This window comes from Staurois parvus, unplaced genomic scaffold, assembly GCF_062004578.1.
Source record: "Staurois parvus isolate SC_StPar_1 unplaced genomic scaffold, SC_StPar_1.0 ptg000691l, whole genome shotgun sequence".
NCBI lineage: Eukaryota > Metazoa > Chordata > Amphibia > Anura > Ranidae > Staurois > Staurois parvus.
This window is the reverse complement of record NW_028318487.1, coordinates 565,452-577,443: the sequence shown is the minus strand read 5'-3', so window position 1 is coordinate 577,443 and position 11,992 is coordinate 565,452. Positions and strand designations below refer to the sequence as shown.

The following is an 11,992-nucleotide window of genomic DNA, read 5'->3' as shown; positions in this document are numbered from 1 at the left end:
TCAGGGGTCAGTAGTAAGTGACGCAGAGCTCAGGGATCAGTAGTTAGTGATGCAGAGTTCAGGGGTCAGTAGTTAGTGATTCAGAGTTCAGGGGTCAGTAGTTAGTGATGCAGAGTTCAGGGGTCAGTAGTAAGTGACGCAGAGTTCAGTGGTCAGTAGTTAGTGACACAGAGTTCAGGGGTCAGTAGTTAGTGAAGCAGAGTTCAGGGGTCAGTAGTTAGTGACGCAGAGTTCAGGGGTCAGTAGTTAGTGACGCAGAGTTCAGGGGTCAGTAGTAAGTGATGCAGATCTCAGGGGTCAGTAGTTAGTGACGCAGAGTTCAGGGGTCAGTAGTTAGTGAAGCAGAGTTCAGGGGTCAGTAGTTAGTGATGCAGAGTTCAGGGGTCAGTAGTTAGTGATTCAGAGTTCAGGGATCAGTAGTTAGTGATTCAGAGTTCAGGGATCAGTAGTTAGTGACGCAGAGTTCAGGGGTCAGTAGTAAGTGACGCAGAGTTCAGGGGTCAGTAGTTAGTGACACAGAGTTCAGGGGTCAGTAGTTAGTGATGCAGAGTTCAGGGGTCAGTAGTTAGTGATTCAGAGTTCAGGGGTCAGCAGTTAGTGATGCAGAGTTCAGGGGTCAGCAGTTAGTGATTCAGAGTTCAGGGGCCAGTAGTTAGTGACACAGAGTTCAGGGGTCAGTAGCTAGTGACGCAGAGTTCAGGGGTCAGTAGTTAGTGACGCAGAGTTCAGGGGTCAGTAGTTAGTGACGCGGAGTTCAGGGGTCAGTAGTTAGTGACGCGGAGTTCAGTGATCAGTAGTTAGTGACGCAGAATTCAGGGGTCAGTAGTTAGTGACGCGGAGTTCAGGGGTCAGTAGTTAGTGACGCGGAGTTCAGGGGTCAGTAGTTAGTGACGCGGAGTTCAGGGGTCAGTAGTTAGTGATTCGGAGTTCAGGGGTCAGTAGTTAGTGACGCAGAGTTTAGGGGTCAGTAGTTAGTGACAAAGAATTCGGAGGTCAATCTGGGGAAAGAGATGGATATCTGTACATCATAGATATTGGTCAAGCAGACTGTCACTAATTCATGGATTGTAAATGAAGGTATGAAGATGGAGAGATGTCTGCCTGAACTGACGCGCTAAGATCACACTTTAGCTGTGCTTTTCCTTCCTCTCTATGGTACATATTCTGCTTGGCTCTGCTTTTCTATACCTCCCTATCTGTCATAATGCTATGCTTGCTGCATTATATCCAACTACAGCTACCTTTAGTGCTTATCCCCGCAGCCAGGCACAAGGTAGTTTCACAACCAGGTGTAGAATGTTGTTTTTGTTGTTCTATTATTGGAAAACCTGGATAGGGATAGGGAATTTAGTAGGATACTCCAGGAATAGAACTTATTACAGTCGAGGCGAGAACTTCCTTAACCCCTCGCCTACCGGGCACTTATACCCCTTCCTGCCCAGGCCAATTTTCAGCTTTCAACGCTGTCGCACTTTGATTGACGATTGCGTGGTAATGCAACATTGTACCCATATGACATTTGTATCATTTGTTTTCCACACAAATAGAGCTTTCTTTTGGTGGTATTTAATCGCCACTCAGTGGTTTATATTTGCGCTATATGCTACAGGCAGCTGGGTGAATCCAATGTGGGCAGGGAGGGAGGTCGGCATGGCAGGAGGGTAATAACTGGAACCTATCCACAGTATGGCTCTCTGCAGCAGCTGAAAGCTGGCTTCTTCTTCTCTCTCTGCTGCAGAGAGTCATACAGAGGATCAGTTCCAGTAATTGCCCCCTTCCCCATTGCACCCATCACGCTCCCTGTGCACCATACTTTTCCCGCTGCTGCACAGGCCCCCCCTGTATACCCCCACTCCCGCAGTGCTGCCGGCTTCCCTCCTCTCCTTCCCATTGGCAGCTGCTAGCGCACAATAGGATCCTTCAGGATGGAGAGTGAGGAAGGGCTCGGTAAATATGTCACATTTATCAGCCCCTTCCTATCCTGAATGAACACAATGACTGATTGGTACCGATCACTCACTGTATTAATTCACAAGTGAAGCATAGAAAACGGTGGGTTTCTTAGGTAGGAGGGGGGCCCCGTCAGGTTGGCTGTATGGGGCCCCGTCGGGTTGGCTTTATGGGGCCCCGTCGGGTTGGCTTTATGGGGCCCGGTGGTTTACTAACAACAACCCTGTTTTTTAATGCAGCCCGATTATTACAAAGAGGAAAGTATTGTGGTGGTCTCACTTCGGACAAGGGGCCAGTGGCGCAATGGATAACGCGTCTGACTACGGATCAGAAGATTGTAGGTTCGACTCCTGCCTGGCTCGCATCTTTTTTAGTTGTCAGTTCTTTTTTAACTACCTTTATAAAGAAGACAATACATACATTTATCAAAAACAAATAAATGTGCCGCGCTCCACTAAAAAATATATCAAATTATGAAGAAACTCAAAAAAATGTGCATACTTATACAATATATTTTGCAAATTAATATTACATTTTAAATAGCGTATATAAGTCCACATTCTGCTGCAAATACGTTCCCACAATCAATCCGTGATTAATTGTGACAACTTCCACTAGTGAAGATTATGTAAAATATATATATATAGATATATATAAATAAGAAATATAAAAAATATATTTTTATAAGAAAAAGTCCACACAAAAAAAACTTCTCATGCTCCTTCACCTGTGTGTGCTCACCTGATTTATATGACCAAACCATTAAGTGAGGTTAAACCAGCCTGTGTCCCTTTAAATGGACCCAAAAGCTCAGGTGGGGGAATTAGCTCAGATGGTAGAGCGCTCGCTTAGCATGCGAGAGGTAGCGGGATCGATGCCCGCATTCTCCAAGTGTTTTTTACTTAAATAAAATACTCTAGTAAAGATACAGCAGTTCATCAAAAATGTGTCTATCCATTGGAACTGCTTGTAAATTTGTTCCGTGGGAATGGGGAAAAAAATCAATTATCAGATTATATTCTCTGCAATTCCAATGTATGAATGCGCATATTGCAGTATGGCCACTAGATGGCACTGACTGTCATAGAAAATAAGTATGCTTCTCAGCGCCATCTAGAGGGCCAGGATCCGCATTAAAACATTTCAATTGCAGGAAACAGAATTATTATTATTATTATACAGTATTTATAAAGCGCCAATAGTTCGCTCAGCGCTGTACATTACAAAGGGAGACAGAACATGTGACAGAACAATACAATACAATGCAAAACATGAGGGGATCGAGGGCCCTGCTCTTTCCAGCTTACAATCTAGGAGGGAGGGGATGGTGGCACAGGAGGAGATAGCTGTGGGGGATGGAGTGGTAGGAAGAGTGGAGGAGGTCGGCAAGTTAGCAGGGGGTGGGGTAGGCTTCCCTGAAGAGGTGGGTTTTCAGGGTGCGCCTAAAGGAGAGGAGAGTAGGTGATAGTCTGATGGGTTGGGGCAGGGAGTTCCAGAGGATGGGTGACACCCTGGAGAAGTCCTGGAGGCGGGCATGGGAGGAGGAGACCAGGGAACTAGAGAGAAGGAGGTCTTGTGAGGAGCGGAGTGTGCGTGTTGGGCGGTACTTGGATATTAGGTCAGTGATGTAGTTCGGGGCAGTATGGTGGACGGCTTTGTACGTCAGTGTTAGGATTTTGAATTTGATCCGTTGCACAATCGGAAGCCAGTGGAGGGATTGGCAGAGGGGGGTGGCGGAGACGGAGCGGTTGGAAAGGTGAATGAGTCTGGCAGCCGTATTCAGGATGGACTGAAGCGGGGATAGCCAGCGGCGAGGCAGGCCAGTGAGGAGGGAGTTGCATGAGAACATTCGATTTTGCCTCTTTCTCAGAGAACGAATTTTTGCGTGCCGTTTTCATGGATGAGTATTTATACAAATCTTTTACAAATAAATAAAAGGAACAATTTAACTTTCCATGAAAAATCAATCCATGCTGCTGTTTGTTGCATTAAAAACGATATAAATGAAATGAGGTTTACATTTTATGGTGGATTTACCACTTGCCCTCCAGAGGATTTCCCCCCTTTTCCTGACCCGGCCATTTTTTGCAATACGGCACTCCATTACTTTAACTGACAATTGCGCGGTCATGCAACGCTGCACCCAAATGAAATGTATGTCCTTTTTTTCCCACAAATAGAGCTTTCTTTCAGTGGTATTTGATCTCTCTGTGGTTCTGAGGAAGAGGTACAACCTCTGAGGAAGAGGTACAACCTCCGAGGAAGGGTACAACCTCCGAGGAAGAGGTACAACCTCTGAGGAAGGGTACAACCTCTGAGGAAGAGGTACAACCTCTGAGGAAGGGTACAACCTCTGAGGAAGGGTACAACCTCTGAGGAAGGGTACAACCTCTGAGGAAGAGGTACAACCTCTGAGGAAGGGTACAACCTCTGAGGAAGAGGTACAATCTCTGAGGAAGGGTACAACCTCTGAGGAAGGGTACAACCTCTGAGGAAGGGTACAACCTCTGAGGAAGGGTACAACCTCTGAGGAAGGGTACAACCTCTGAGGAAAGGTACAACCTCTGAGGAAGGGTACAACCTCTGAGGAAGGGTACAACCTCTGAGGAAGGGTACAACCTCTGAGGAAGAGGTACAATCTCTGAGGAAGGGTACAACCTCTGAGGAAGGGTACAATCTCTGAGGAAGGGTACAACCTCTGAGGAAGGGTACAATCTCTGAGGAAGGGTACAACCTCTGAGGAAGGGTACAACCTCTGAGGAAGAGGTACAATCTCTGAGGAAGGGTACAACCTCTGAGGAAGAGGTACAACCTCTGAGGAAGGGTACAACCTCTGAGGAAGGGTACAACCTCTGAGGAAGGGTACAATCTCTGAGGAAGGGTACAACCTCTGAGGAAGGGTACAACCTCTGAGATAGGTGGCACTGATAGGCACAGATAGGCGGCACTGAAGGTCACTGATAGGAGGAACTGACTGGCGGCACTGTTGGGCACTGACTGTTGGCAGTAATAGACACTGACCGGCGGCACTGACTGTCGATGGTATTTAATCACCTGTGCATTTCTTATTTTTTTGTGCTATAAACAAAAAAAGACCGACACTTTTGTGAAAAAAACAATATTTTTGCCTTTTTGCTATGAAACATATCCAGTAAAAAAATGTTAATATCAAATTTCTTCATAAATTTAGGCCAAAATGTATTCTGCTAAATAAAAATTCCAAATACATGCAAATTAATTGGTTTACGTGAAAGTTATAGCGTCTACAAATGGCGGTATATATACTGGAATTTTTATTTAATGTTTTTTTATACTAGTAATGGCAGCAATCTGACACCGGGGAGGGGGGGGGGAACTGACTGTCACTGACATCCCCAGTGACACTAATACAGTGATCAGTGCTCATAAAAAGCACTGACACTCCACTAATGGCACTGGGCAGGAAGATGTTAACATCTGGGGAGATCAAAGGCTTACCTGTGTGCTGTTTTACATGGTGTGCTGTGTGTTTTACTGGGGAAACATGCTGCTGTGCAGAGAAATACACAGCAGCATGTTCTTGCTGGCAGGTGAGACCTGCTTTGATTACACACAGGTCTCTCCCCTGTCAGTGTTACTCAGCTATCGCCTAGTGCCGGCGGAGAATCTTCAGCTGGGACCCGGTGATTGACATTCGTAGCCGCCAATGTCGGCACTACCAGTCCTTCCCAAAGGTGTTTTTGAGGCGCTTTTCAGGCATTTTTTAGGCGTTTTCCATTGATTTCAATAGGAAGAGGCGTTTTTGGGGCATTTTTTAACTTGCGAAACATGCCCCAAAGATGCTGCAAGGAGTTTTTACACTGCATCGTATGCGCAACACCTCAGTGTGAAAACATACATAGAAATACAGAGGAGATTAAAGGGGATATGATCTCCATGTATAATACATAAGGGGGATATGATCTCCATGTATAATACATAAGGGGGGATATGATCTCCATGTATAATACATAAGGGGGGATATGATCTCCATGTATAATACATAAGGGGGGATATGATCTCCATGTATAATACATAAGGGGGGATATGATCTCCATGTATAATACATAAGGGGGGATATGATCTCCATGTATAATACATAAGGGGGGATATGATCTCCATGTATAATACATAAGGGGGGATGTGATCACCATGTATAATACATAAGGGGGGATGTGATCTCCATGTATAATACATAAGGGGGGGTATGATCTCCATGTATAATACATAAGGGGGGATATGATCTCCATGTATAATACATAAGGGGGATATGATCTCCATGTATAATACATAAGGGGGATATGATCTCCATGTATAATATATAAGGGGGATATGATCTCCATGTATAATACATAAGGGGGGATATGATCTCCATGTATAATACATAAGGGGGGATATGATCTCCATGTATAATACATAAGGGGGGATATGATCACCATGTATAATACATAAGGGGGGATATGATCTCCATGTATAATACATAAGGGGGGATATGATCTCCATTTGTAATACATAAGAGGGGATATGATCTCCATGTATAATACATAAGGGGGGATATGATCTCCATGTATAATACATAAGGGGGGATATGATCTCCATGTATAATACATAAGGGGGGATATGATCTCCATGTATAATACATAAGGGGGGATATGATCACCATGTATAATACATAAGGGGGGATATGATCTCCATGTATAATACATAAGGGGGGATATGATCTCCATGTATAATACATAAGGGGGGATATGATCACCATGTATAATACATAAGGGGGGATATGATCTCCATGTATAATACATAAGGGGGGTATGATCTCCATGTATAATACATAAGGGGGGATATGATCTCCATGTATAATACATAAGGGGGGATATGATCTCCATGTATAATACATAAGGGGGGATATGATCTCCATGTATAATACATAAGGGGGGATATGATCTCCATGTATAATACATAAGGGGGGATGTGATCTCCATGTATAATACATAAGGGGGGTATGATCTCCATGTATAATACATAAGGGGGGATATGATCTCCATGTATAATACATAAGGGGGGATATGATCTCCATGTATAATACATAAGGGGGATATGATCACCATGTATAATACATAAGGGGGGATATGATCTCCATGTATAATACATAAGGGGGGATATGATCTCCATTTGTAATACATAAGGGGGATATGATCTCCATGTATAATACATAAGGGGGATATGATCACCATGTATGATACATAAGGGGGATATGATCTCCATGTATAATACATAAGGGGGGATATGATCTCCATGTATATACATAAGGGGGGATATGATCTCCATGTATAATACATAAGGGGGATATGATCTCCATTTGTAATACATAAGAGGGGATATGATCTCCATGTATAATACATAAGGGGGGATATGATCTCCATGTATAATACATAAGGGGGGATATGATCTCCATGTATAATACATAAGGGGGATATGATCTCCATGTATAATACATAAGGGGGGATATGATCTCCATGTATAATACATAAGGGGGATATGATCTCCATGTATAATACATAAGGGGGATATGATCTCCATGTATAATACATAAGGGGGGATATGATCTCCATGTATAATACATATGGGGGGATATGATCACCATGTATGATACATAAGGGGGATATGATCTACATGTATAATACATAAGGGGGGATATGATCTCCATGTATAATACATAAGGGGGGATATGATCTCCATGTATAATACATAAGGGGGGATATGATCTCCATGTATAATACATAAGGGGGATATGATCTCCATGTTTAATACATAAGGGGGGATATGATCTCCATGTATAATACATAAGGGGGGATATGATCTCCATGTATAATACATATGGGGGATATGATCTCCATGTATAATACATAAGGGGGGATATGATCTCCATTTGTAATACATAAGAGGGGATATGATCTCCATGTGTAATACATAAGGGGGATATGATCTCCATGTATGATACATAAGGGGGGATATGATCTCCATGTATAATACATAAGGGGGGATATGATCTCCATGTATAATATATAAGGGGGGATATGATCTCCATGTATAATACATATGGGGGGATATGATCACCATGTATGATACATAAGGGGGATATGATCTCCATGTATAATACATAAGGGGGGGATACGATCACCATGTATAATACATAAGGGGGGATATGATCTCCATGTATAATACATAAGGGGGGATATGATCTCCATGTATAATAAATGATACAGTCATAGTACATTGTGACAAACTTATAAAATTACTAAAATATTTTTAACTCTTAGATTGTAAACTTCCAGGATCAGGGCCCTCCTAACCCTCCTGTATTGTTGCTGTATTGTCTCCCATTATTATGTAAAGCACTGAGCAAACTGTTGGCACTATATAAATCCTGTATAATAATAATAATAATAATTAAAAAAAATGTTTGCACGCCTCTTTGTAACAGACTTTCAGCATTCTTCATTCATCCTGATACAACTTTATATATAGAAAAATTGTGGCAGAAAAGTTCTAAAGACTTCATTCTAGAAAACACTTTTGGGGGCTGCACTTTAAAGGGCCAGTGGCGCAATGGATAACGCGTCTGACTACGGATCAGAAGATTGTAGGTTCGACTCCTGCCTGGCTCGAGTTTTTAAATTTGCTTTTAAGGTCCAATGTCGTTTTGTTAAATAATCAAATCGGTGTCATAACCATAGCAATCAATTGAAAATGGACCTTTCAAAAAAACATTCTTTAAAACACAGATCTTGTTAAAACACATTTTTTAGTGCATTGCTGAAATAAATTATTCTTTTCATTGCAATCCAGATGATTCAGTATTTTATACCACATGTAGCAATGGATACATCATTACTGTTGGGATTTAAGCAAAAAAAAAAAAATATATATGCGATTATAAATCAGTTCAACCCATCCCCCATCAGTGAGGGGTTTTCACACAAAGCCAAGCATGAACCATCTGGGATTGTAAGCTCGAAAGAGCAGGGCCCTTGATCCCCTCATGTTTTGCATTGTATTGGTATTGTTCTGTCACATGTTCTGTCCCCCTTTGTAATGTACAGCGCTGAGCGAACTATTGGCGCTTTATAAATACTGTATAATAATAATAATAATCTGGGTGAAAGAGAATAGCTGAGCAGACAGGGCAGAGGTGTTTCCAGGGTCCTAAAAGACTTGGGGCACCCTGGGCACCAAAGCCCCGTACACAGGATGAGAATATCGAACGAACGATCGCCCATTTTTTTTTTTCGCCTGCTAGTCTCACATACGAAAATGAAAAGGTTACTAAAGATACAAAAATTCTCCAATGAAAGAAACGAATTTCGAAAAGTGATGTTGTGTGTTGTATTGTATTTGTATTGTATTTTCGGACGACTACTGTACTGATTAAATGAAAATCGAACGATCTGGTAAAAATTTTCGTGCTTGTCCCTTCGGATATTGTCATACGAATTGTCATGATTGGCTCTCGAAAGCTGTGTACTAATGATCCGATCAGGGGTGGACTGACAACTCATGGGGCCCCCGGGCAATAGGGGATCATGGGGCCCTGTGTACTTGCCCAAACTCAAAAAAGCCTATGAAAAAGGTACCAGGGGCATCTCATGGGGCCCCCTACTGACCCCGGGCCCTCGGGCAGTGCCCGAGTTCCAAATGGTCAGTTGGCCCCTGGATCTGATTATCAGACGATCAGTCGTATGAAAATTTTCACACAATTTTCTCATAGTGTGTTCCGGGCATTAGACTTCAGTGTTGTAGGGCTTGCAGTGAACCATGATGAAATGTGGTAACCAGGGGCGGACTGACCATTTGGAAACTCAGGCACTGCCCGAGGGCCCGGGGTCAGTAGGGGGCCCCATGAGATGCCCCTGGTACCTTTTTCATAGGCTTTTTTGAGTTTGGGCAAGGACACAGGGGCCCCATGATCCCCTATTGCCCGGGGGCCCCATGAGTTGTCAGTCCGCCCCTGGTGGTAACATTGTTTCTCATTCCTTGCTTGATACAATGGTATTAAAAATTGTCAGATAACATCCATAACTACATAAATATGAATACAGGAATGAACAAAAAAAATGAATGATATTTTTTAACCACTTGTCCCATTGGGGAGATTTCCCCTCACTTCCTGTCGCACAGCCAAAACAGAAATTGAGAGAAACTCCCTCCAAAGTGAGGGAGTCCCTGGTTGTCACCGGAACTAGTGTCCCCATTGGAAATTGTTTCCTTTATTTCTGTTCTGGTGGCAACCAAAATGGTGGATTTTCTTTGACTTTCATTCTTGGTGATCATAGGGGCACCGTCAGCAGTAAAATCCTGAATGGGATTCTAATCCCTATCCAAAACTTAAAAAAAAAAAAAAAAGTTTTCTTTAATTATAGTTTAACCACTTCCCTTGCGGACCATGTACATAAACAGCCGGACGGGAGCAGTGCCGAAGCGGGTTGCCGTTTATAAACGGCACCCACATTCACTGCTTGTGCGTGCTCCCTGAGAGCAATCTGGTGCCCGCTGTACGGGACCTCTGTGTAAGGTCCCGATTCATGTGATCACTGTTTGGCCAATCAGTGGTCACATGAATAGTAGTAAGCAAGATGCCACTTCCTGACATCATTGCTTACTACGTGTGAAATCTGTGAATGATCACAGAGGTCACATGGAACAGGGCTATTCACAACAGCCTTGTACCATGTGACAAGCTGTGACCAATCACAACTCACACAGTATTTCTAAATGGCTGCAGGAATGCAGCCAGAGAGAAGGAGAAATGATTGAATTTACAGCCTTTATGGGTGTAAAAGCAATCAGTGTAAAAAAAGAAAAAAAAATCTTCATCACCCCCCACAAGTAGTAGTGTCACTATGGTGACGCTGTACTGCTAGCGTGATGGTATGTTAAAAAAAAAAAAAAATATATATATATATATACAGTTGCAAGAAAAAGTATGTGAACCCCTTGGGATTACGTGGAGTTTTGCATGAATTGGAATGAGTTTTGCATGAATTACACAAACATTAGATGTGGCCATGGTTTAAGTGCACATAACATGTAAACATTCACAGTGCAGGGAGGAAAAAGTAGGTGAGGCCCTAGCTTAATGACTTCTCCCAGAGCTAATTGGAGCCAGGATTGAGCCAACCTTGACTCCAATCAGTGTGATGATATTGGATGTGTTGCTGACAGCTGTCCTGCCCTTAAAAAACACACACCTGTTTTGGGTTTACTGGTTTCAAGAAGCACTGTCTGATGTGAACCATGCCTCGCAGAAAAGAGCTCTCAGAAGACCTACGATCAAGAATTGTTGACTTTCATGAAGCTGGAAAGGGTTACAAAAGTACCTCCAAAAGCCTTGATGTTCATGTGTCCACGGTAAGACAGACTGTCTACAAATGGAGAAAGTTTAGCACTGTTGCTACTCTCCCTAGGCGTGGTCGTCCTGTAAAAATGACTGCAAGAGCACAGCGCAGAATGCTGCATGAGGTAAAGAAGAATCCCAGAGTGTCAGCTAAAGACCTACAGAAATCTCTGGCACATGCTAACATATTTGTTGACACATCTACAATAAGGAAAACATTAAACAAGAATGGAGTACATGGGAGGACACCACGGAGGAAGCCATTGCTGTCCAAAAAGAATATTGCAGCACGTTTGAAGTTTGCAAAAGAGCACCTGGATGTTCCAAAGCACTACTGGCAAAATATACTGTGGACAGATGAAACCAAGATTGAGTTGTTTGGGAAGAACACACAACACTATGTGTGGAGAAAAAAAGGCCCAGCACACCAACATCAAAACCTCATCCCCACTGTGAAACATGACGGAGGGAGCATCATGGTTTGGGGCTGCTTTGCTGCCTCAGGGCCTGGACGGATTGTTGTCATTGATGGGAAAATGAATTCCAGAGTTTATCAAGACATTTTGCAGGAAAACGTACGACCATCTGTCTGCCAACTGAAGCTCCGCAGAGGATGGGTGATGCAACAGG

At 43.1% G+C, this 11,992-nt stretch overlaps 3 non-coding genes across 3 annotated transcripts; all 3 read left to right on the top strand.

The window, feature by feature from the left end:
• Positions 1-2,239: 2,239 nt before the first annotated feature.
• On the top strand, positions 2,240-2,312 carry TRNAR-ACG (transfer RNA arginine (anticodon ACG)). The gene has a single exon. It is a non-coding gene; the product is annotated as a tRNA-Arg (tRNA).
• A 455-nt stretch (positions 2,313-2,767) lies between these two features.
• Positions 2,768-2,840, top strand: TRNAA-AGC (transfer RNA alanine (anticodon AGC)). Its single transcript has one exon. It is a non-coding gene; the product is annotated as a tRNA-Ala (tRNA).
• Positions 2,841-8,563: 5,723 nt separating this feature from the next.
• Positions 8,564-8,636, top strand: TRNAR-ACG (transfer RNA arginine (anticodon ACG)). The gene has a single exon. It is a non-coding gene; the product is annotated as a tRNA-Arg (tRNA).
• Positions 8,637-11,992: the final 3,356 nt, after the last annotated feature.